The sequence below is a fragment of the Anolis carolinensis genome, chromosome 3 (genome assembly GCF_035594765.1).
Source record: "Anolis carolinensis isolate JA03-04 chromosome 3, rAnoCar3.1.pri, whole genome shotgun sequence".
In the NCBI taxonomy this organism is placed as follows: Eukaryota; Metazoa; Chordata; class Lepidosauria; order Squamata; family Dactyloidae; genus Anolis; species Anolis carolinensis.
The window spans coordinates 232,450,385-232,475,209 of record NC_085843.1 but is presented as its reverse complement, the minus strand read 5'-3'; the positions used below and the strand labels follow the sequence as shown (position 1 = coordinate 232,475,209).

The following is a 24,825-nucleotide window of genomic DNA, read 5'->3' as shown; positions in this document are numbered from 1 at the left end:
AGTCAAAGCCTTTAAAAGACAAATGAATATTAAACAAAATATGAGCATATAATGTGCAGCTTTGAATCAAATAAAGCAGGGTATAAATATAATAATATTAATAATGTGTCTGGTCTCATGGGGGTGCAAGGTTCCATAATTTTACAAAAGACAAAAAGAATGAAAACAACTTATCTGTAATATAGAATTATCTCTACAAAAAACAACCTATTGGGTTAGATACCATAATTAAGAAAAAAGCAATCCATAACCATCTAGCTTATTAAAATGACACTCTACATATAGAGTAATATAGAGCAGCTCTATCTGAAACAAAGAAATCCCCTATATTAGTCTGTTTGTTCTTTTAAGATCTACAGGGAAAGGCTTTCTCTTGATCCCACCAGTATCCTAGATACACCTGGCGAAGACACAGGAAACCACCTTCTTGGTGGCTGCTCCCATGTTATGGGCGCTCCCTTCTACAGAAGATTTGATTGGCATCCTCCTATCTTTCCACCTGAATGGATGCTGCTTTCAGGACTGGGATAGGGATCAGCAGAGAGGAATCATGAATTCACTGGGAGATAAATTCTCGGTGTCTTGGTCAATTGATTTGCTTCCCAGAGGCCAATGGAAGAGGGAGGACCACCAACATTTCACAGCAGAGCCAAGAGCACACGCAGGCACTTACTATCTGCCTGTTCAGTATGTTGTTGCCTAGGCCCTAGGTACTCTTTCATTCCTTCATCGACTTCCTCCTCAGGGTTCCCTAGACTTTAGGTTAACTACCACTGCTCTAAACCTCTAAAAGAAACACTATATAACTTAACATATTGTGATTGTTTTCTCTTAACACAGCAACAGCAGTCAATAGTTTCTTTTAAGGGCTGTGCCCTTCATTCCACAGCATCTGGGTCCCTCAGAATGAGAGTCATAAATTATGGCAGAACCACAAAACAGATACCACAGGTCAATGGAATTCCTTCTCTTTAAACATCTCATCTGGTTACATTCCCATAGAGTCAACAGCTGACACATATTCCGAAACTAACCTCTGAACTAAAAAGATTTCCACCCATAAATTACCAATTTTTTTTTCTGCACTCAAACACTTGCCAGTACCAGCAATGTATTAAATAAGAGGTACTGTGTGATAACTACACTATCAACAGAAGGAAGAGAAAATATAGGTATAGTACTAAAATCATTTAAAGTAGGGACAGAGATCAGTTATGGACAGGAATTTTAGATTTTATTCCATTACTTGAACTTACTCCAGATCTGTGTAAAAAAAAAGGCAAGAATCAGGTAGCCACTTAAAAGGATATGCTTTGAAATGGCTAATTTTCTGTTTACTTATAGTGCTTTGATGTTCCAAGACACACTTACTCTGTTACTGTAATACTTTTCAATAATGTGTTTTAATGATCTAGAACATATCTTCGGGTTTTGTGTGTAAACCTGCATCTGTCAACTCAGCTTTCAAAGACCTTGTGCTAGCAGTAGTCAACCTAATGATTTTTGGAACACAAACGCGTAAATGCAGTAATTCCATACAAGTTTTACAAGCATGATCCCATGGGAACTTTACCATCATTCCATGTATTATCCAGCCAAACACCTGCCACATTCCAATTCTGTAATATACTGCAGACCAAACATCACTTTTAATATGTAATCTACTTCTGGGGCTGCCTTTTCAATAGCCTCTCTCCCACAATGTACTAAAGCCATTAGCTCACTCCAATTTCATACTGACCATCTCTCCCCTGTAATCTTTTAACTCACTTTTTGTTTTATAACAGTCCTTTACCCCTTCTTCCAGTTTTAACTTAATGGATCCAAGCAGTCTCTAGTGAGAGCTGAAAAGCTGGGTTTTTTTTTAGAATAAGTCAATATTTTAAGTTCTATGGAATGCATTTGTTTCTCTTCTTAAAAATAATATAAAAGCAGCCTTTAAAAGACAGACATTAAATTACAGGCCTCCGTTCCTATTTTCTAAGCCTAATACAACCCCTGAAGGCTTACAATATTTGAATCACAGCTGGAGCCATGGTTACCATACAGTTTAAATATCAACTTCTTTACTGTGCAATTTGTTTTAAAAAATCAAATCAGAGGCTCTGTCATAAACAAGTGCTAATTAAGTAGCAAGCAAAAATAAGACTTTCTGTGCAAGAAAGGTTCTTAAATATCTGCCTCGCCACCCTCACAAGAAAGGATAAATAAAGCCAGCTGTGGAAATTATGGACCAAAAACTGGGACACTGAAAAGAAAGGCAAGAAAAGAACACAACTGGCGTTTAGCATTCAATGTTACTCTTTTTTGTTTAAGAATGTAGGGACCAGAGATATGAAAAAAAATATTCTATTTTAGAATATTGCTAAATTAGCATAGTAATGCAAACTGATCACCCAGTTTATTTACCAGTATAAACCTTTTACCACCCAGCCAATCTCCCTGAAGCCCCTCATTTCTGAAGCTACAAAAAAATTCTTCAGCCCCCTTTTTGTATCAACTGCTGGGTTGACAGAATATGTATTATTTTAATGCAGTCCATTGGAAAGATATATCTGTTAACAACAAGAATAGTGTAATTTATTATTCTCCCCTTTTTGTAAATTCATTTGTTCTTAGCTAAATGCTTAGCTAAGAATAAATGAATTTTTAATACAGTTTTTAGAAACACTTGTCACTGCATCAGCATTTCCATTTAGTGGATAGGACTGATGTTTCTCTCAGCAGGGGGGTGATATTTTAATGATGCAATGCTACACTTCCTAGAAGACAGACAAGCCTCATGAGGCAGATTATAGGACTAAAGAAACTCAGATCCCATTAAAAGCAGACAGCTCCAGACCATTTTAAAAATTAATTTTGTTTAATGATAAAAGATGTTATAACAGGTGGGTAGCCAATTGTAAAATTAACCAATACATACTTAAAGTAACAGAAGAATGCTAGAAACAGAATTCCTGCTCTCAATTTACTACATTGCTATGTTGAGATACTGATACCTTTCTATACCTCACCCTCCCTGTCCCAGAATAGGCAAAGCTGTCAAGAGTACCCAAATATATCTCATCACACCGTTGAAAGAGATACCGTTTCCCTGAAAATAAGACCTCCTCTGAAAATAAGACCTAGTAGAGGTTTTGCTGAATTGCTAAATATAAGGCCTCCCCCGAAAGTAAGACCTAGCAAAGTTTGTGTTTGGAAGCATGCCCGCCAAACAGAACATCAGAGCATGCAGGATCACTACGTACCATAGATTGTTGTACGTGGAAATAATGGTAATAACAAGAAATTCTTGATAAGGTTCACAGTTTGTCTGGTTATGCTGGTTTGTGATGGCAACTACTGTACAGTATATAATAAATTTGAATTCTTCTTCATGGAAAAATAAGACATCCCCTGAAAAAAATGCATCTTTGGAAGCAAAAAATTAATATAAGACACTGTTTTATTTTTGGGGAAACACGGTACATAATGTTTCAACATGGAGGTCACTTCCCACAGCAGATTGAGTGGTCATGTGTATACTCCGCAAAACATATGAACACATGTAAGTATAGTGCACTGGTAACAGTCACTTCTACGTTGAAAATAGCCAATTGCTAGTATCTTCTATCAACTTACATAAAAATATATAGCAAGAATAAAGAACTTGTCCCTCATGGGGTCTTTGAAGGGAAGTTAAGTATTTACAGTAGAGTCTCACTTATCCAACATAAACGGGCCGGCAGAATGTTGGATAAGCGAATTTGTTGGATAATAAGGAGGCATTAAGGAAAAGCCTATTAAACATCAAATTAGGTTATGATTTTACAAATGAAGCACCAAAACATCATGTTAGACAACAAATTTGGCAGAAAAAGTAGTTCAATACGCAGGAATGCTATGTAGTAATTACTGTATTTATGAATTTATCACCAAAATATCACGATATATTGAAAACATTGACTACAAAAATGCGTTGGATAATCCAGAACGTTGGATAAGCAAGTGTGGGATAAGTGAGACTCTACTGTACTTCTATTACATTTGACTGTATTTTTGGTTACATGGGTATGTCTCTGTAAATGTACTCACATCTTCCAAAAAGATGAGAATTTGCTCACAAATATCTCATAAGATAGTTATCTTATGTCGCCTTGATTTACTTGGTTAGAGATATCTCTCCACCCTTCCTTAGTAAAATCTACAGGAGATGATGCCATCTTTATTGTACCAATGGCCAAATAATAGGTCAAAGGACACTAGTTAAAAGGGAAAGGAGATTTGTTAATTCCTAACTGTTTAGGACACAATTGAAGAAGAACATGGAATACAATGTCTTCAAGCCCAACAAGTGGACTATAGCATACAGGGCAGTGGCTATTCCTTCCCTCCTGCACCCTTTTAGTGGGACATGACATAATGTCATGCATTGGCTCACCGGTTGTACTTCACCTACCTTAATATATGGACAAAAGAGAAAACAAAGGCAAACCACATAATGAGCTGCTCCAAATTAAGATGTCAAAGAAAAAACAGCATTAAATGAGAGTAGGAGAATTTACAATGTTAAGAAAAAGCTACCAATTGGGTTATGCTAGAGAGCACTTACAAGTGACATCAGAAACCAGCTGCATCAACAATGCCATATAATTATGTTAAAATTCTAGTTTCTTCAAGTTAACTCTGTAATAACTTATAACCAGAAGCCTCCTTACTGCTCCAGACACACGTACACATTAAGTTCTTAAAACAATGATGTGGACTAAACCACCAAGATGGGGCCATTAAGGAATAAAAAAATGAGAAGTGTTCTCCCACGTTTTCAATCTGTAATAAATCATAGATAAATCTCCTGCTTCTTACACAAAGAAAAAAATGTTCTACAATCTGGCCATTGATGGGCAAGATTTAACTGCACGATATTTGCGTTATAGTTTTATAAATGCAAATTATATATTCTAATGGTTTCATTCATACATATACCTCTTATCTTCACCCTATGTATACTTACCTCTGTCGTCCCACAATTTCTACATAGTCAAAAGGCGGGCATCTAGTTTTGTTTTGATTTACACCACTAGCAAAAATTATAACATAATACTAACTACTGATGATGAATTATAGTGCCATTGGCTGGTGAGCAATTTACCAAGGAAAACTCCTTTTACCACATAAAATAAATATCCACCTGCATATGCTAGCAATAATCAGGGCGTGAAATTAAACTTCTTATTTGGTAGAAAATAACTGCTGCAAGGCGACGATTTAGTGAAAAGCAAATATTAAGGTCAACCTTTTCTTTCCCGTGTCTATAATATACATGCAAACAGAGAGGTCATAGAGCACAAAATCCCACTTTTCCAAGTCTATGAAGCTAAATACTTCAATGATGTGTTAGCCAATTTACCACTTGCTTTTACTAATTGCATTCATTTAATGAAGCAACAAAATTCTGTTAACTTGAACACTGCACTTCCCTCGTACTGCATAGAAACCAGCAGAAAAACAAATTCAGCTTGGAATCCCTCCTAAAACAAAAACACAATGCATCCATTACTTACCTGAAACAATTCCACAGATTTAAAGGTATATACTTTATTCTTGCTCACTTAAAAAAATTAGTACATGAAAGAGTTATTGTGCTTTGGCACAATGGCACAATGTGTTCATTTCTTCATGCTGGCAGTGGTCGCTTGGGGCAGAATATTGATAATTAATAATCTCTTGCCCTGGAGAATCTATTCCAATTGCAATAAGAGTCAATCCTTGCACTGCAACGATGTGTACAAGAGCTCACTCCCTTGAAGTAAACAGGACTACTGTATTCAAGTGTGTAAGAGGCAAGTCCATGTGTATCGTCATCTCACTCGTTCAGTCGTTTTCGACTCTTCGTGACCTCATGGACCAGTCCACGCCAGAGCTCCCTGTTGGCTGTTGCTGCCCCCAGTTCCTTCAAGGACGTCACTTCAAGCCAGTTACTTCAAGGATACCGTCCATCCATCTCGCCCTTGGTCGGCCTCTCTTCCTTTTTCCTTCCATTTTCCCCAGCATCATGATCTTCTCCAAGCTTCCTGTCTTCTCATGATGTGGCCAAAATACTTCAACTTTGCCTCTAATATCCTTCCCTCCAGTGAGCAGTCGGGCATTATTTTCTAGAGGATGGATTGGTTGGATCTTCTTGTGGTCCAAGGAACTCTCAGGATTTTCCTCCAGCACCAGAGTTCAAAAGCATCTATCTTCCTTCGCTCAGCCTTCCTAATGGTCCAGCTCTCACATCCATAGGTTACTATGGGGAATACCATTGCTTTGACTATGCGGACCTTCATGGCCAGTGTGATGTCTCTGCTCTTCACTATTTTGTCAAGGTTGGCCATTGCTCTCCTCCCAAGAAGTAAACGTCTTCTGATTTCCTGTCTGCAGTCTGCATCTGCAGTGATCTTTGCACCTAGAAATATAAACTCTGTCACTGCCTCCACGTTTTCTCCTTCTATTTGCCAGTTGTCAATCGGTCTGGTTGTCATGATCTTGGTTTTCTTGATGTTTAACTGCAGCCCGGCTTTTGCACTTTCTTCTTTCACCTTGGTGATAAGGCTCCTCAGCTCTTCCTCACTTTCAGCCATTATCTGCATACCTAAGGTTATTAATGCTTCTTCCAGAAATTTTAACTCCAGCCTTGGATTCGTCAACCCCCGCACGTCGCATGATGTGTTCTGCGTACAAGTTGAATAGGTAGGGCGATAGTATACAGCCCTGCCGTACTCCTTTCCCAATCTTGAACCAGTCTGTTGTTCCGTGGTCTGTTCTTATTGTGGCTACTTGGTCTTTGTACAGATTTCTCAGGAGACAGACAAGGTGACTTGGTATCCCCATACCACCAAGCACATGCCATAGTTTATTATGATCCACATAGTCGAAGGCTTTAGAATAGTCAATAAAGCAGAAGTAGATGTTTTTCTGAAACTCCCTGGCTTCCTCCATTATCCAGCGGATATTGGAAATTTGGTCTCTCGTTCCTCTGCCTTTTCTGAACCCGGTTTGGACATCTGGCAACTCTCGCTCTATGTATTGCTGGAGTCTGCCTTGCAGGATCTTGAGCATTACCTTAACTGGCATGGGAAATAAGTGCCACTGTACGGAAGTTTGAACATTCTTTAGCATTTCCCTTTTTTGGTATGGGGATGTAAATTGTTTTTTTTCCATGTGTATAGCACATAGAAATGTAAAAAGGTCATGATGAAGAAAAAAAAAGAACTACAGTTCACAATTGCTGGTGGCTTGTGAACAGGTTGTGAAACAGTGAGCTTTTTGCTTTTGCTTTTTGGTGTATTTCTTTGCCAAGTACTTTGCATTTTTATATCGCCACTTGTTCAGATTTTTTTTCTTTTTTATTTAAATATGGACATTTTAGCTTTGTTTTTGGTTTTTGGTTTTCTCTCTCTCCCTTTTTGATCCTTTTAAAATCTCAGTTTTCCCACTTTCTATACAATCAAATGTTCTCACTCTTTCAATGTTAATTTACTCTATCTTATAAGGTAAAACTTCAATAAAAAAAAGAAATGTAGAGAGGTCAAGGTTGTTGGTTATGTTGATTTTCCAATGAAAAGGTGTTTTAATCAATTACAGAATAAAATACATTATTAGATATTTGTCAAACATGTACTTACGGTATATGAGTGTGCTATATGTCCTATCCCAACTTCTAAAATTGTTATTTACAAGCCACTCTTTCCTAGAACCTAATGGTGAATAAAGAAATAAGTCTGGAATAACCATTTGAAGTAAAATAGTGATACAGAACTCCCTATTCACCATTTAAATTAAATGGTGAATAGGGAGTTCTTTTTCAAACACCCTGTATAATTGAAAAGTTGACTTTAATCTATGAAGGCAAAATAGTATCACTCAAAATAAAAAAAACTATCATAGGGACGAACAGATGCTGTTTATACAGACAAAGATGAAAATCACTGTTATTTTTCAAGGCTGCCTATTTGATCAGCTCAAGATTTTAATACAGCTTAAGTTAGCCTTATATTTAATCAACTAACTAGTCACCAAAAACATAAACACAGGCGAGCTGGGTGCTTTATTTGTTTTTGTTCCAGACACAGAGAAAAGTATACTACTGCACCAAACCATAAGGTGTACTTACAGGTTTATAAAGAAAATAAAAACAGGGATGGGAAGAAGAAAAAAAATGTTCCACCTACCAAACCCAATAGTAAATTCTCAGGAGTTTTCAGAAAAATCCCTTACAAAATCCAAGTCCAGAGAGTATGCATATTTTGAGTGAAGAAACAAAGGACAGGCGAAGGCTAAAGTGTGTCCGTTCACTTTCCCATAATTTAATTTGTTTTGCAAATAAGTAAATAAAATTGCAGGTTATTCAAAGCTGCCAAACTCAAAGACAGGTGTAAGAGAGCAAGAAGTGAGTTCAAAGTCTTTTAATTAGAAGTCTAAACTAATAAGGTTTAGCTCTATACTGCTAATTAGATGAAACTGAAGTGGCTTCTAGTCCGTTCACAAAAACAGATGTTGCTTCACAGAACCTTGATATCTTTCTTAAATACCTTTGAAAACAAGGATCAGAAAATATGAACTCTTATAAAATGGGTTTTATTGTATTTTTATAGCATATTACATACCTTGTAAGAATCAGTTTGTTAAGTGTGAATGTCAGTTTTATTTTCTGTCCCCTTTTTTTCCTGGCTATTTACAAGCTTTGTAAGAAATTGTTCTTTAATTAAGTCTAAACATAGTTTTATATAAATGGATTCCTGGAATTAAAAACGTTCAGACTTAAGAAATGATTGTTACAGAGACTGTAAGAGGCCGTAAAAAAAGAATGCCACTTTAAACAAAGATTTCTCATTTTAATTAAAAAAGATAATCATCGGAACATTTCTACATTTAACAGAACCATTTGAAACAACTTTGAAGGAGGGAAGCTTCTTTTTGATGCAGGCATATGTAGAGTAGTTTAGATTATATTTAATCAAAGTCCCAGCCAAGACTATTTTATTATATTTTAAGGATTCTATCTGCAATTTTAGTAGTTTAGACAAATATATGCAATGCTTATTCAATTCATCCATAGGAGGGCTGCAGCGTAATTTAAAGCTAATTTAAGGAACTATCTTCAGTTTTGTGGATTTCCTAAATTAAAGACTTCAGAAGAGAACATTTGATCCCTAAATATAAGAAGTGCACGCCCTGAAACCAACAGGCTGAGCTTAAAACCCAAAAAGTAAAATTTTAGTCTCACAGGTTCTAAGAAGATAAGCATCCAACTTTGGCCAAATGCTAACTAAGCATCTACCATTTGAACACAAAGGAATATTCAAACAACTAATGTACACTTAATCCTTGCACAATACCTGCCAGTAGCCCTACATGATCATTAGAATAGTAAAATGAGAGTATTTTAATTGCCATAATTTAGAACTGAATAGTATTCGAAATAATGAAACCACTATACTAGATTTGTATTTTTATCTTTAAAAGATCTAAAACAATTTCTATAAACTTTGTTTGAAAACTACGTACATTTTCTGTCAAAGGAAAGCAAAATAAATGTAAGAATCCTCAACATTAAGCCCAACGTTACTGTCTTACAGTATACCTCTCCCAAATAAGAGTGCTAATTTAAGCTATAATCCTATGGGCTTAAATAAGATAAAGACACCATTTTGTCTGATCTTGGAAGCTAGACAGAGTCAGCTCTGGGAGAATGAATGCAAGGCACTGTGGACTGTATTTCAGAGGAAGGAACTGGCAAAATCGCCTCTTGAGTTTCCTTGCTTAAGAAAACCCTATAAAATTCATGGGGTCACCATAAGCTGACAAGCAACTTACATGTGCCATTGTTCTAGCATAGTGTCACTGTTATCATTTTAAAAACTTATAAATTTTTCCTCTGCCCGTAAGTTTTTTTATTTGTTCCTTACTGGAGCAGAAGTATATATATATATATAGCAGTGTTTACTACCCTCAGAAAAGCAATTGCTCCTCGAGATTCTTCAAGATTTATGTCTGGCCTCACAGAAGTTTCCCTACACACGTATTTAAAGACTTCAGGCTTAATCAAATTCTACACTGCTGTTGTATGCAGATTTTAGCATTACAAAACCCTTTAATCTATAATAGACTGACTTCAGAAAACACGTTCTGTCACTTCAAATATTATTTAGTTGATCTAACAAGTGAGACAGTTCTGATTACAATTCAATGCCAATTAAATTCATCTTAAGCACCGGCTTCAATTTGTGTCACTATTCTTCAGCCAAATCAGCAACATCAGGCATAAATGAAAATAAAACTAAGGTTGAACTAAACACAATAGTTCAGCTGTAAACAGAATAGCTGAATGCTGCTCTCCATATGAGAATTTTAAAAACATTGTCCATATTACAGTCTAAGAGAAATGTAAGGTTGAATTTATGGTGAATCCGCTGCAGAGGCAGCATTGTGCAGTGGTTTGAGTGTTAAACTATGACTTTGGAGACCAGAGCCTGAATCACTGTTTAGCCCAGGAAATCCACTGGGTGCACTTGGACAAGTCTCACATGCTCAATGTAAAAGAAAGGCAAAAACAACCAATTTTGCCAAGAAAACTCCGTGATTGATTTTTCTTAAAGGCATAATAAGTTGGTAACAACTTGAAGGCACACAGTAACAACAATCCCTCAGACAAAAAATGGATACTAAACAGTTAAGCTGTTATGATTGAGCCTCATGGCTCTGTTACTGACAGACGTGGGCGTAAGACTCCTCGAGAGTCAGATACTCTCGAGGAGCGAGAGAGAAAAAGACTGCGAGACATATTTGCAGCACCATCTGACGAGGAGTCTTTCGAAGGGTTTACGGAGAGAATGGAGGAGGGGCTGGTTAGCTCAGAGGAGGATGAGATGGATTGGACTCGGGTAAGGGAGGAAGTGGGTGCCACTGGCCATGATGGGACAGAAGATGAATGGGGACCTTCAGGATTAGACCCATGGTTTAGCTGGAGGGATGGGACGGGATCCACAGCTGGAGATGCTGTTGGGCGTAGTCAGAGGTGTTCCAGCTCTGACGAGGAAAGTGATGAGGAAACGCCCGGGTTAAGGAGGACAGCTGACAGTGATGAAGATTTGTAACTGGCATAAAATGGGGCTTGGGAGCAATTGCAAATTGCGTTGGGCAAGGTAATCTGGGCAAACGCTTGGGATCCGTGTGTGTGTGGGACGCTTCCCTGAAGACTTGTGTGCTTTCCTGTGCTGTGACGTAAGTTGATTGGAATCCAGGGTCAGACGGTGGGAGGGATTGTGTGGGCATTTGTTTGTGCAAACCTGTGCTTACTCTTATTAGCTTGACCTTCCGTCGTCTTCTTGACGGACGCCATCTCCTGCTTTGAGAACTCGGACTGAACTGACCACGGCTTGTCTTCCCCCCTTCTTGGACTTGGAAAAACTACAAACGTCTGCTTCTGGCTTTGATCTACGGAACGGAACTGGTCTACTCAACTGCTACAATCCTTGGCTGATTTACTCGTGTTGGAGATCCTGTCTGCTGTGTGTGTGGGGGAGCGACGCAAGTTACTCTAAGCACAGTGTTGGCAGCAGAGAGGAATCTGCTGCCAATTAGTTGCATTCTTTGTATCTTTTGTTCCTTGGCTATCGTTTCGTTTATACCCAGGCTGAAGCAAGCAGTTTGTTTTTTACCCGGATTAAACTCCGGTTTAATCCGGTTTATCTTTTGAACATTTACTTTTGCCCCTTTTTGCTCCTAAAGGCAAAAACTGCCTGGCCCTTGTGTTTTACGGGCATTTTTGAGTTCTGTAATCTAATAAACTCTGTTACTTTGAATCTTGTGGCGTTCTGTCCTTGACAGATTGCCCAACGCCCATAAAAAGTTTATTGCAGCAATAAACCCGTCAGGAAGACGATGGATGAGTTAAGGGCCAAAGTAGACCAATTGCAAACGGCTTTTACCGTTAGCCAAACAGCTCAGGCTGTGAAAGGACATGTTTTGACTCCTGAACGCTTTGACGGAACCAGGTGCAAGTTGCCAACCTTTTTGGCACAAGTGGAGCTTTATTTTTCTCAGCTCAGTGCTCATGCTTTTCCTACAGACACTAGCAAGGTGGCCTTTATTTTGAGTTTGTTGACCGGTCCCGCAGGACAATGGGCCACTAACTTAATTTTGGGAAATGACCCAGTCAAGGACAATTTGAATAATTTCAAAAAGTTGTTAACTGATACTTTTGGGGATCCTCTCCGCACGGAGAACGCTGGGTGGGCTCTGTATCGGTTGAAACAGGGAAAGGGGACTGTTTTGGATTACTTAAATAAGTTTAACCTGTATCGCCACCAGCTGGATTGGGGGGAAAATGCATTCATGCTTTTATTTACTGCCGGGTTAAGTGATATGCTCCAGGATGAATTAGCACGCTTGGAGCCGGCTGAAAGCTGGGACGCCTTAGTAGCTAAGGTGCTGCGTTTAGACGCAAGGTTCGAGGCTCGTAAACACTCAAAAGCAATGTGTGCGCCACCCATGCATGTAACCAGGGCACCTGTGGTGATGGGGGAAGAGCCCATGGAGCTTGGGGTCTTTAAAAAGCTGTCTACAGAGGAAAAGAGCCGTAGGAGGCAGCTGGGCTTGTGTTTGTACTGTGGGAATGCTGGGCATTTTGCCAAAAATTGTAATGTGAAACCTTCCCAGCTTTCGGGAAAAGGCCAGCCCTAGTGCGACGTGAGTCCAACGCACTAGGGCTCCTCAAGCAGTCAACTGAGGGGAGGAAGCATGTTTTCGTACCCATTACATTATCTGTTGGGGGAAGGGAACTTGTTTCTACTTTGGCACTGCTGGACTCAGGGGCTACGGTCTCCTATGTAGATATTGAGTTTGCTAAGAAGCATGGCATTCCTAGAGTACGCAAGGCATGCGACGTGTGGGTGGAAGGAGCAGATGGGAGACTGCTGGAGACTGGGGTGGTTAACCATGAAACCTCAGCAGTAACGTGGGAGGTGCAGGGAGTAACGGGAACGTTTGTGTGGGATATTACGAGCTTGCCTAGATATGATGTGATCCTGGGGATGGATTGGCTAGCTGTAGTAAACCCACAAGTAGATTGGGCAACACGTAAAGTGATCTTAAAGAGGCAGGACTGTTGCACTCTAAATGTTACTCATTCTGATATGGAGGGAGTGCCTGCTGAGTATGGGGAGTTCTCTGATGTATTTTGTAAAAGAGAAGCGGACAAATTACCACCGCACAGGCCATATGATTGCGCCATCAAGTTGGCAGAAGGTGCGAAACTGCCAGCAGGGAGGCTGTATGCCTTGACTGTACCGGAAAGGCAAGCTTTGCGGGAGTTTCTAGATGAAAATTTAGCCAAGGGGTTTATTCGCCCATCTAGTTCTCCAACTGCGGCACCAGTATTCTTTGTAGCCAAAAAGACTGGGGAACTTAGGCTGGTCTGTGACTATCGGATCCTAAACAAATACACCATTCGGGATAGGTACCCGCTCCCTTTAATCTCGGAACTGTTATCAAGGGTGCAAGGGGCTAAGGTCTTTACCAAGCTTGACCTGCGGGGGGCCTATAACTTAATCCGTATACGGGAAGGGGATGAATGGAAGACGGCATTTAACACGTGTTTCGGATGCCACGAGTTCCGAGTCATGCCTTTTGGGCTTTGTAATGCTCCTGCGGTATTCCAGAGGTTCATGAACGATGTGTTCAGGGATCTAATTGACCAATTTTTAGTGATTTATTTGGATGATATCTTGATTTTTTCTAAGGACGAGAAAGAACATCGTCAACATGTCAAGCAGGTTCTGCACCGACTGCGGGCTAATGGGCTTTTCGCCAAGGCTTCCAAGTGCGTCTTTCATGTGCCTGAAGTGGAGTTCCTAGGTCATGTAGTGTCAGGTAGGGAACTTAAAATGGACCCACATAAGGTTGACGCCGTCAACTCATGGCAGGAGCTGAAGACTAAGAAGGATGTACAAAGGTTCTTGGGTTTCGCTAATTACTACCGGGAGTTTATTCCGAATTTTGCAAAGCTCACGGTACCTTTGACGCAGCTTCTGCGCAAGAAACAGCCATTTGTGTGGGGGCGGGAAGCTCACGAGGCGTTTCTACAACTAAAGTCTAGTTTTCAATCGGACAACATACTAACCCATCCTGATGTTGACAGACCGTTCGTGGTAGAAGCGGACGCTTCTAGCTACGCGTTGGGGGCTGTATTGTCTCAGAAGGATTCCTCAGGGACCTTGCGTCCCTGTGGATTTTACTCGCGGCAACTAACACCCTTCGAGCAGAACTATACCATATGGGAGAAGGAGTTGTTGGCGATTAAGGTGGCGTTTGAGGTGTGGCGGCACTGGCTTGAAGGGGCACGGCACCAGATCGTGGTCAGATCTGATCACAAGAACTTAGAGCACTTGCAAACAGCAAAGAAGTTAAACCAGCGTCAAATCCGCTGGGCTTTGTTTTTCTCCAGGTTTAACTTCAAGGTGCAGTTCGTGGAGGGGAAGGCAAACTTGCGGGCCGATGCTTTATCCCGCAAGCCGGAATTTAAGACCAATGAGCAGGTAGTATGTCAGACCATCTTGCCTACTGCCTCTCTGTGTGTTGTAGATAATGAGCTTGGGTTACATGACCAGATCCTTGAGGCTCAGAAGGATGATGTGTGGACTCAGGAGCAACTGATGCTGCTCTCTGCAGGTAACCGTACCATACTGCCGCATCTCCAGGATCAAGACGGGGTATTGGTGCGTAGGGGGCAGGTTTACGTACCAGTAGGGACCCTCAGGTTGGAGGTGATTAGAGCCCACCATGACGAACCCATGGCTGGGCATTTTGGCAGGTTCAAGACCGTACAGCTTATCACCAGGAGCTACTGGTGGCCAAAGATGCGGCAAGACATTCTGCGCTTTTGTGACAGCTGCGCCGTTTGTCAGCAGAGTAAGACGCCTGTTGGGCGCCCTAGAGGGTTGTTATCGTCTTTACCTGTTCCGGAGAGGCCATGGCAAATCATTTCCATGGATTTTATTTCAGATTTGCCTAAGTCTGGGGGTTATACTTGTATTTGGGTGGTGGTGGATTTATTTAGTAAACTGGCTCATTTTATTCCTTGTTCAACCATTCCGGCGGCCCCTACGTTGGCCTTACTATTTACAAAGCACATCTATCGTTTGCACGGAGCACCCGAGGTGATTATTTCAGATAGGGCTCCGCAATTTGTGTCACGCTTTTGGAAACACTTCCATGAGTGTTTGGGGACTAAGTTAAACGTGTCTTCAGCTTTCCATCCGCAAACGGATGGACAGTCGGAACGGGTTAATGGGCTCTTAGAGCAGTATCTGCGTTGTTTTTGTTTAGATCAACCCACGGCTTGGGTAAAGTGGTTACCGGTGGCGGAATTTGCTTACAACAATGCGGTGCACACGTCTAGTCAGCATACGCCATTTGAGCTAACTTATGGTTTTCACCCACGGGGAGGTGTGGCGCCGTCGACCAATGTGGTCTCTTCGGACCCTGTGTACCGCTCTTCGGAAATGGCTGCATTGCATGATGTTGCCCGTCGCTTACTGTTGGAAGCTAAGGCAACACAGAAGACTCAGGCTGACCGCCACAGGCAGGCAGGGGAGGAGTTGGAAGAAGGGGATTTGGTGTGGTTATCTTCCAAACATATTAAACAGGCTGGGGGAAAGTTTGCGCCTCGGTATTTGGGTCCCTTTCCTATCGTTAAAAAGATTTCTTCTGTTGCGTTTCGTTTGCGTTTACCGTCTAGTTTAAAGGTCCATCCAGTCTTTCATCGTTCGCTGTTGAAACTTGATACCTCTAGTCGTCGTGGTGCTATAGCGGAGGGTATCACTGCCACTTCTCCGCCATCGGGGGAGGAGGCCTTTGTGAGAGGGGATAGTGTTATGATTGAGCCTCATGGCTCTGTTACTGACAGACGTGGGCGTAAGACTCCTCGAGAGTCAGATACTCTCGAGGAGCGAGAGAGAAAAAGACTGCGAGACATATTTGCAGCACCATCTGACGAGGAGTCTTTCGAAGGGTTTACGGAGAGAATGGAGGAGGGGCTGGTTAGCTCAGAGGAGGATGAGATGGATTGGACTCGGGTAAGGGAGGAAGTGGGTGCCACTGGCCATGATGGGACAGAAGATGAATGGGGACCTTCAGGATTAGACCCATGGTTTAGCTGGAGGGATGGGACGGGATCCACAGCTGGAGATGCTGTTGGGCGTAGTCAGAGGTGTTCCAGCTCTGACGAGGAAAGTGATGAGGAAACGCCCGGGTTAAGGAGGACAGCTGACAGTGATGAAGATTTGTAACTGGCATAAAATGGGGCTTGGGAGCAATTGCAAATTGCGTTGGGCAAGGTAATCTGGGCAAACGCTTGGGATCCGTGTGTGTGTGGGACGCTTCCCTGAAGACTTGTGTGCTTTCCTGTGCTGTGACGTAAGTTGATTGGAATCCAGGGTCAGACGGCGGGAGGGATTGTGTGGGCATTTGTTTGTGCAAACCTGTGCTTACTCTTATTAGCTTGACCTTCCGTCGTCTTCTTGACGGACGCCATCTCCTGCTTTGAGAACTCGGACTGAACTGACCACGGCTTGTCTTCCCCCCTTCTTGGACTTGGAAAAACTACAAACGTCTGCTTCTGGCTTTGATCTACGGAACGGAACTGGTCTACTCAACTGCTACAATCCTTGGCTGATTTACTCGTGTTGGAGATCCTGTCTGCTGTGTGTGTGGGGGAGCGACGCAAGTTACTCTAAGCACAGTGTTGGCAGCAGAGAGGAATCTGCTGCCAATTAGTTGCATTCTTTGTATCTTTTGTTCCTTGGCTATCGTTTCGTTTATACCCAGGCTGAAGCAAGCAGTTTGTTTTTTACCCGGATTAAACTCCGGTTTAATCCGGTTTATCTTTTGAACATTTACTTTTGCCCCTTTTTGCTCCTAAAGGCAAAAAACTGCCTGGCCCTTGTGTTTTACGGGCATTTTTGAGTTCTGTAATCTAATAAACTCTGTTACTTTGAATCTTGTGGCGTTCTGTCCTTGACATAAGCATTCTCACTTTCTTCTGATAGAGAATGTAAGTCTGACATTCATTCAGAAGGAATTTACCCGATGTCAGGATTTATTACAAAAAAAATACTGTAGACCAGTGATTCCCAAAGTGGGCGCTACCGCTCCCCGGGTGGGCATTGCAGCGATCCAGGGGGGAGGTGATGGCACCTATTAGGACGTGGGGGCAGGGCCAGGGGAGGGGTGGGGCCTCTTCCCAAGTGCCAGAGACAGGGCTGAGCTCCCGAGGCACCTGTTAGGACACAGGGGGTGGAGCTAGATGAGTGGGTGTGGCTTCTTCCCAAGAGCCCGAGACAGGGCTGAGAATCTATACCTTTCCTGAGGCGCTTGTTGGGACACAGAGGACGGAGCTAGGGAAAAGGGCAGGGCCTCCTTCCAAGAGCCTGAGACAGGGCTGAGCCTCTATACCTCTCCTGAGAGGTCTTTTAGGACTAAAGGGCGGGGCCTCTTCCCAAGAGCGCGGGACAGGGCTGAGCCTCTGTATACCTCCCCTGACGTGCTTGTTAGAACACGAGGGCGGGGTATAGAGGTTCAGCCCCGTCAGGCACTTGGAAAGAGGCCCCGCCCCCTCCTCTAGCACCACCCCCTGTGTCCTGGCAGGTGCCACAGGACAGGGATAGAAGCTCAGCCCTGCTTCAGAGCTCGTAACTCTAACTATCCCAGTCCTGGCTGCCCATTTGTGGCCCCGCCCACCTCCCCCTCCCCCTCCCAGCCCTGCATCTTGGACTAGGGGAGAGGCTCAGCCCTGTCCTCTTGAACAGGAGCCACGCCCCCTTTCCAGGGGGCACTGAGTAATATTTTTTCTGGAAAGGGGGTGGTAGGCCAAATAAGTTTGGGAACCACTGCTCTAGACTTTCAAACACAGCCAGGTTAAGTCAGAAAAAACTTGACTATGATTAACATTTGTACTTTGGAAGGATCTGTGCCTATATGATTTATTTCCCTTTCCACTAAAAAATCTCACGTAAGTTTAAGTTTTCCTGCTTGCTGGATGTAATAAAGCCCATTCTTGTTCTGCCAGAAAGACAATCAGAAAATAGATATACCGTAATAGAGAATGACCGACAAGAGGCATCTGCAGGTACAAAAATTCACGTAGTTAGTCTGGAGTAGAAACCGTGTAGTCCTAAAGATATTGTTGTATTTCTACTCCCATTATGCTGTGTAATATCATGGAGTTTGTAGTACAATACCTAGAAGACTACAAGAGTCTCACCTCATTCTAGTCCAATGCCTTTCTCAAAGATAAAGGGTACAGTGCAAATTCTATCTATTAAAGGCCCACCAAAGGCCACCGGTAGTCAATGTCACAGATAAATGAAGTAATCTGTCACCATAAGATAAGAAATTGGCTCTAACTAGGATGGTCCTCACAGGTTCAATGTAACAGCTAGAGTATAAGGTTAAGGATTGGTCTCCAATGAAGAATTTGTGGAAGAGAAAAGTTTGGTGAGAGTCTTCATAGAAAAATATAAAATGCAGGGCATGGATGGGGGGGGGGAAGCCCCCTTGATATTGTCCAAGCTGTCATCTTCTTTTAGAAGTTAGCATTAACTATCCAAGATGCTACTAGATGGAAAGGGAAACTGAACATCTGTAGTCACGAAGAAAAACAAAGACCTCTTTGGATCTGTACTACCTCTGCAAAAACATACATGGCTTCTCATATATTTTGCTGATAAAAGAGAGGTGCAGGTTAGACTGTCTAGATCAGTGGTTCTCAACCTGTGGGTCCCCAGTTTGGCCTTCAACTCCCAGAAATCCTAACAGCTGATAAACTGGCTGGAATTTTTGGGGAGTTGTAGGCCAAAACACCTGGGGACCCACAGGTTGAGAACCACCGGTTTAGATGATATCCAAGATATTAGCACTCAATTTCAATGTGTGCTACTGTAGCCCTGTTAAGTCCGGGTAAAGTCTTAGTTTGTAAAACTATAATTTCATGGGTCAGAAAAGAATTCCTATTACTAGAAAGGAGCAGGCAAAAAATGCATAAAGGGGGTCATGTCCCAATTGATCAATAAAGTGTCAGTTGCCTGTGTGTTCTATCCTTAAAACTCAAAGGGATATGAGTCATGTAGGACTGATTTTAAACAAGTCAGCAATCAACATACTCAAAGGTGAGTAGTTGGAAAATCTTTTGCCTGTGAGATCTTGTCACTATTTCAAGGCCTTCCAATTCTGCAACTCCACTCAGTATTCTGCAAACCCTGGATAAACTTAAGTGCACTGCAGTCCTTCCATCCCTCCACTTGTATGCTGCCAAATTCCAGTAGGGAATGTGTCACTGCCTTCAGCAAAGTGGACTGATCAGATGAGCTATAGCCCTTGAGGGACACAAACTCTTGACCCCAAGAAACTTGCACTGGTAAGGTTTGCAAACTGGTTTTCCAGAATTTCACATAGAATTGTCAGTGTTACTTTGCTTGGATCCTCTCTTAGACTGTGTCCAACAAACTTTTACATATCAGAACCTCTAACATAATCCTGACTCTGAAAACAAAACCATTTCAAGTTTGTAGTGAAGGTTTTACTGCCAACAAAACTGATAATTTCCAAGAAGACATTTGAGAAATGATCTGCAGGAAATATTCATGCCCTAGCTACAGCAGAGGTAGATAACTGCCAGAGATTGGGGGGCTTCTTGGCCCTTTAGAGGCCTTGTTGCACTCTCCTTGCCCGCTCCCCAGTTTGAAAATTTGGAGAGCTCCAAATACATCCCCATGTAATTTCACGTCCTATGTTTAAAAAGCATGTGTCGTGGACCAATAATGGCTCAAAGGGAGGCAAAAGTTGCCAAATATTGGGCATTTGGGCGCCACATTTTTTACATTGTAGGGGCATGGGGGTCTTGGAAGATATGCATGGTGGTCTACATAACATACTTTCCCCACCTTATACTACAAATTCCTACAGGTAACAAGCAGACATTGTACACCATTGCAGAAGACTATTGGATGTCTTTGGTAGAATCTGCTCATTATTCTATTTCCCAGCTGAATCACTGTTGAGTCCCAATTGATGATGATTGATCTCTAAATGTCTTTCAGGTGCTAAACATCTTACTAAAGATATTTAGCACCTGAAAGAAACTTAGAGATTAATAATCATTGAGTTCATAGTATACAAGCTCTTACCAAGATGAAATGTTTATATTCATCCTCATGGATAATGGTAATGTTGCTAGAATTCTGCACAAAATTGATTTGATTTTCCTTCTGAAGAGCCTACTGAAAGTTCTTTACCACTTTTGATCATCATCAAATCAGAAGTGAGTTGAGCCTCTAGGAGCATCCGTAATATCAAAAAGGAGCATAAAGACCTTTTAGAAAATCTGGTTGCTGATACTTTGGAATCATCTGGGTCATCCTACCCATTCTGAACAAATCAATGGAAACTCTACCAAAGAACGTAAGACCTGTTTGCTTACCTCTAGAAAATATCCGGACATTTACAAGAGAACTGCTAATTTGATAAGTCATAAGACAATGCCTCTGTTCTAGATTGCATAACAAGAGAAAGTCAAATATTAATAATCTGTACAATGGTAGGGTAATTCTTTTTCAAATAATGTTCCTCCCTCTGCCATGCCATATAGAAGTCTTCTGCATACTGAAAGTACTCAGCATCCTTATTTTCTTCCTCTGAACAGTGATTCAAGGGAATGGGATGACTTTAAGTATAAAGTGAGAGAGAAGTGGAAAGGATTTATTTCTCAACCAAAAAAAGTCCAAGCTTGCGAGTTCTTAGATCCATGAGGAAGTTGTATGTGAACGCTCTAGGGAAACATAGGAGAACTGGAGATTAATAAGAAAAATAATAGAAAAATCATCTCAATCCAGCAATATGTTACCATTTAAGATCCCATTCTATGATCAATTGATCACAACACTCATACCATTTGTACTTGCTCTTTCCATGTTTCTTGGACTATAACAGAACATGAGCTAGGAGAACAGTGCCTTCTACTCACTCTGAGTATTAGGCAAAGAGTGCTTCACCATCATGAACACTGATTTGCAATTCTTCCAAGAAAAACTAGCTGGAAATTTCTTTCACAATGGTCCGAAGAAAATATGGAAATAGGACAAGCAGAAGCAGACCTGTCTTATCTAAGGAGAAAGGGAGACAGCCCCCTCTGTCTTTTTACAGGAGGATCAAGATGGAGAAAATAAAAAATCAGCTGCAATGGGCCACTAATGTTCTCAGCTATAACTTGGGAAGAGCAAACAGACACTTCTTTCTCTTTATAGGGAAATCTACAAAATGAAATTGAGAAGGCTCTCCCCTTTAGAAGGCAAGGTCCCATCATTTGCTAGGTCCATCTTTTATTGGCTTTTGCTGTCTGTTCTGCTGTAGAATGACTGACAACTAACTAGTACCCTGTTTCCCCTAAAATAAGACATCCCCAGAAAATAATACCTAGTAGAGGTTTTGCTGAATTGCTAAATATAAGGCCTTCCCCGAAAGTAAGACCTAGCAAAGTTTTTGTTTGGAAGCATGCAAGATTGGTAAATGTACATATCATAGATTGTTGTACATGGAAATAAAGGTAGTAACAAGAAATAATAATAATAATATGATAATAACTTTATTCTTGTATCCCACCTCCATCTCCCAGAAGGGACTCAGGGCAGCTTACACAGGGACAAGCCCAACAACAACATAAATTTACATACGAACAGAAATTTAAAACAGTAATTTAAAAACAGTATAGCAATAAAATATAATATAGAAATTCTCGAAAGGGTTCACAGTTTGGTTACGCTGGTTTGTGATGACAACTACTGTACAGTAGATAATAAATTTTCATTTTTTAAAAATTCAACCATAAATGTGAATTCTTCTTTGTGGAAAAATAAGACATCCCCTGAAAATAAGACCTAGCACATCTTTGGGAGCAAAAATTAATATAAGACACTGTCTTATTTTCGGGGAAACAGGGTATGTTAACTTAACTAAGACTTACTGACTACAATGTTTATGGGCAACAGCTAAGTTCCTACACCACCAAGAAAAGTGTAAGAGTTCTACAAGTGGTACTACACCATGGCCACATCTCACCATTTCATTGTGATAGCCCCCTCCATGCCATTTATTGGCTGGTGGAGAGAGTGGGGGAAGGGGGAACAGAGAAGCATTTGTCTGTTTAACAGACACAGAATATCCTACATCAAGATATGCCAGGGTCTTCCAGAGTTCTTGACAGATAATGGCATCACTTTGCATCTGGCTCTAGGGACATGGTCAGACATTTCTCTGCAGCCGTTTTTCTACCAGCCACTGAATGATCATGGAGATTGCTATCACAGCAAAACAGTTTAATTGGACAGGGCTTTGGGCATTGCAGAGGGAGCTAGCAAAATTCCAACCTGAATAAGCACATGCACATGTGCATGTTGGACTTACATTTATTTATTTATTTGGGAAATTTCTATATCGCCTTTCTTCAAAGACTCAAAGCGGTTTACAGCAGTTACAGCAGTTACATACAATATAAAAGAAACCATTAAAATAATCCCAAATTGGTCCTTGTCGGACGTAATATTATCCATTAAATAAGTAAAAACAGTCTAAAAATTCACAAGGAAATGTAATATCATTATAAAGTGTAAATCTTAGGCTTCTGTCAGTTAATTAAAAGCTATTCCATATAGAAACATTTTCAGGTTTTTCCTAAAGGACTTGAGGGTGGGGGCTGCTCTGATCGTTCCTGGCAGGGCATTCCAGAGTTTCGGAAGGTGCCATCTCTAGACAGTTTTAAGTGAAGACTGTTCCTGAACTGGGTGGAGAAGAGCATTTCGCTATTCAATCTTAAGAGTCTACCCAGCTTGATGGTAAGACACAATGTCTTGTGTACATTATTTATAAGATGCCAATCTCTATGTGTAATTAGATAAGTCACTACATCACACATTATAAATCAAACTATGTTAACACTATGTGGGAAGAAAGATGCCCTCACTTTCCTTTCCTATCACAAGCAATATGATGGGATATCACTTTCCCAGAATACAGAATATTAGCAATATTTCACCACAGACAAATAATACACCCTGGTTGACCACCCTTCAGTTGAATTAGAATTACAGTATTTTAAAATCCTTCCAACTCCTCTGGAGACTCTAGTGGAACTCAAACTTTACAACACTGCCATCCAACAGGCCTCTTGGCAATCATTCGAAATCTCAACATTGTTCTATTAGAACAAATACCTATATATCATGATTTATTTTAGAAACGAATGTTTCCACCACAGGCAAATAATACACCCTGCTTGACCTTTTTTAAAGAATGATCAAATAGCACTATTAACCTTATTTTTAAAAAAATACAGGCATCGTTTTAAAAAATTAAAAATAAAAACCCACAGGTTGCATCTTTCATACTGTTTGGCTACCCACCTATCACCATCAACCCCCTCAAAACTAAAAATATTGAAGAAATAATACTGCATTCACAATACTGTTTTTATAATACAGTAAAACTGAGTTTTGTTTGTCTTTTTTTGCTATTCATTACAGGCAGTCCTTGAGTCCGACTTACAAATGACTCATAGTTAAGAAAAGAGGTAGACAACAGGAAATAAGAGAAATCTACCCCTTGGAAGGGAAATTCACTCCTGAAATCATGGTGAAAGGATGTCTCCACGGAAGCCTTCTCACCAATCCTTGTTTCTACAATAAGCCAATTTTTTTCAAAATCTAGTTTTCACAGGGACAGAAAGTGAGGAGAAATCTTCTGAACAGGGCCAAAGAAATAAAAACAAACATCAAAGGAGTGTTAACCCTTCCCTATACTATCCAAAGCTATGTCCGGAGTTACACTTAAAAATGTACCTGTTTCAGCTTACATATAAATTCAGTTTAAGAACAAACCTACAGAACCTATCTTGTTTGAAACTTGGGGACTGCTTGTACTGTATTTCAATATTAATATTAACCAATACAGAGCTCACGGTATTGTACAGTATTAGGTAGGCCCATTTTAGATTTGTAACTCTCAAGCAACTACAAACTACATTTATCAGGTGTCAGCCAATCCCCATGGGTGCCGAGTCTACTGTACCAAACTTTGCTAAATCCCATAAACTGGGCCATCATCTCCTTTTGTAGGCCTCCACCAACTTTCCTTCAGTATGTTCCCAATGTTTGGCCTTCTCTCCCCTCTTCTACCAAAACACCATAACATCCCATCATTCTAGTTATTTTTTTTTAATTTTTAAGAATGACCAAGATGTATATTGGCCTGAGTGTATTAACCTTATTTTAGAAAACGCTCCACTTAAAAAAAATTACAAACATAAACCCACCACCTGTGCCTTTCACAGTCTTTGGCTATCTAGCTGTCGCCACCTATCCTCTCGAAAGTCACAGAAATGCAACACTTTCAGGGCCCTTCCACACAGGTATATAACCCAGAATATCAAGGCAGAAAATCCCACAATATCTGCTTTGAACTGGGTTATCTGAGTCCACACTGCCACATAGTCCAGGAAGGGACCCTGGTTAACTTAACCTCAACCAACGGGCCAAAAAATCAAAGAAATGATGCTGCACTCACAAAGCTCTTTTTATAATACAGTAAAACTGGAGTTAAGATTGTCTTTATTCGCTTTTAATATTAATATCAAGTCAACACAGAGCTTTATGATATGGTATAGTATGGGGTACATTATTAGTACAGATTTAGCTTTATCATCATAGGATGTCACTCATGGTGGAGTATGATTGTCTCCCAACAATCCGAGAGTCCTAG

General features: G+C 40.8%; 1 protein-coding gene across 8 annotated transcripts in view; it reads right to left on the bottom strand.

Annotated features, from left to right (window-relative positions):
* btrc (beta-transducin repeat containing E3 ubiquitin protein ligase) overlaps positions 1 to 24,825 on the bottom strand; it is a 161,018-nt gene that overhangs the window by 133,820 nt on the left and 2,373 nt on the right. The gene's annotated exons all lie outside the window — the stretch shown is intronic.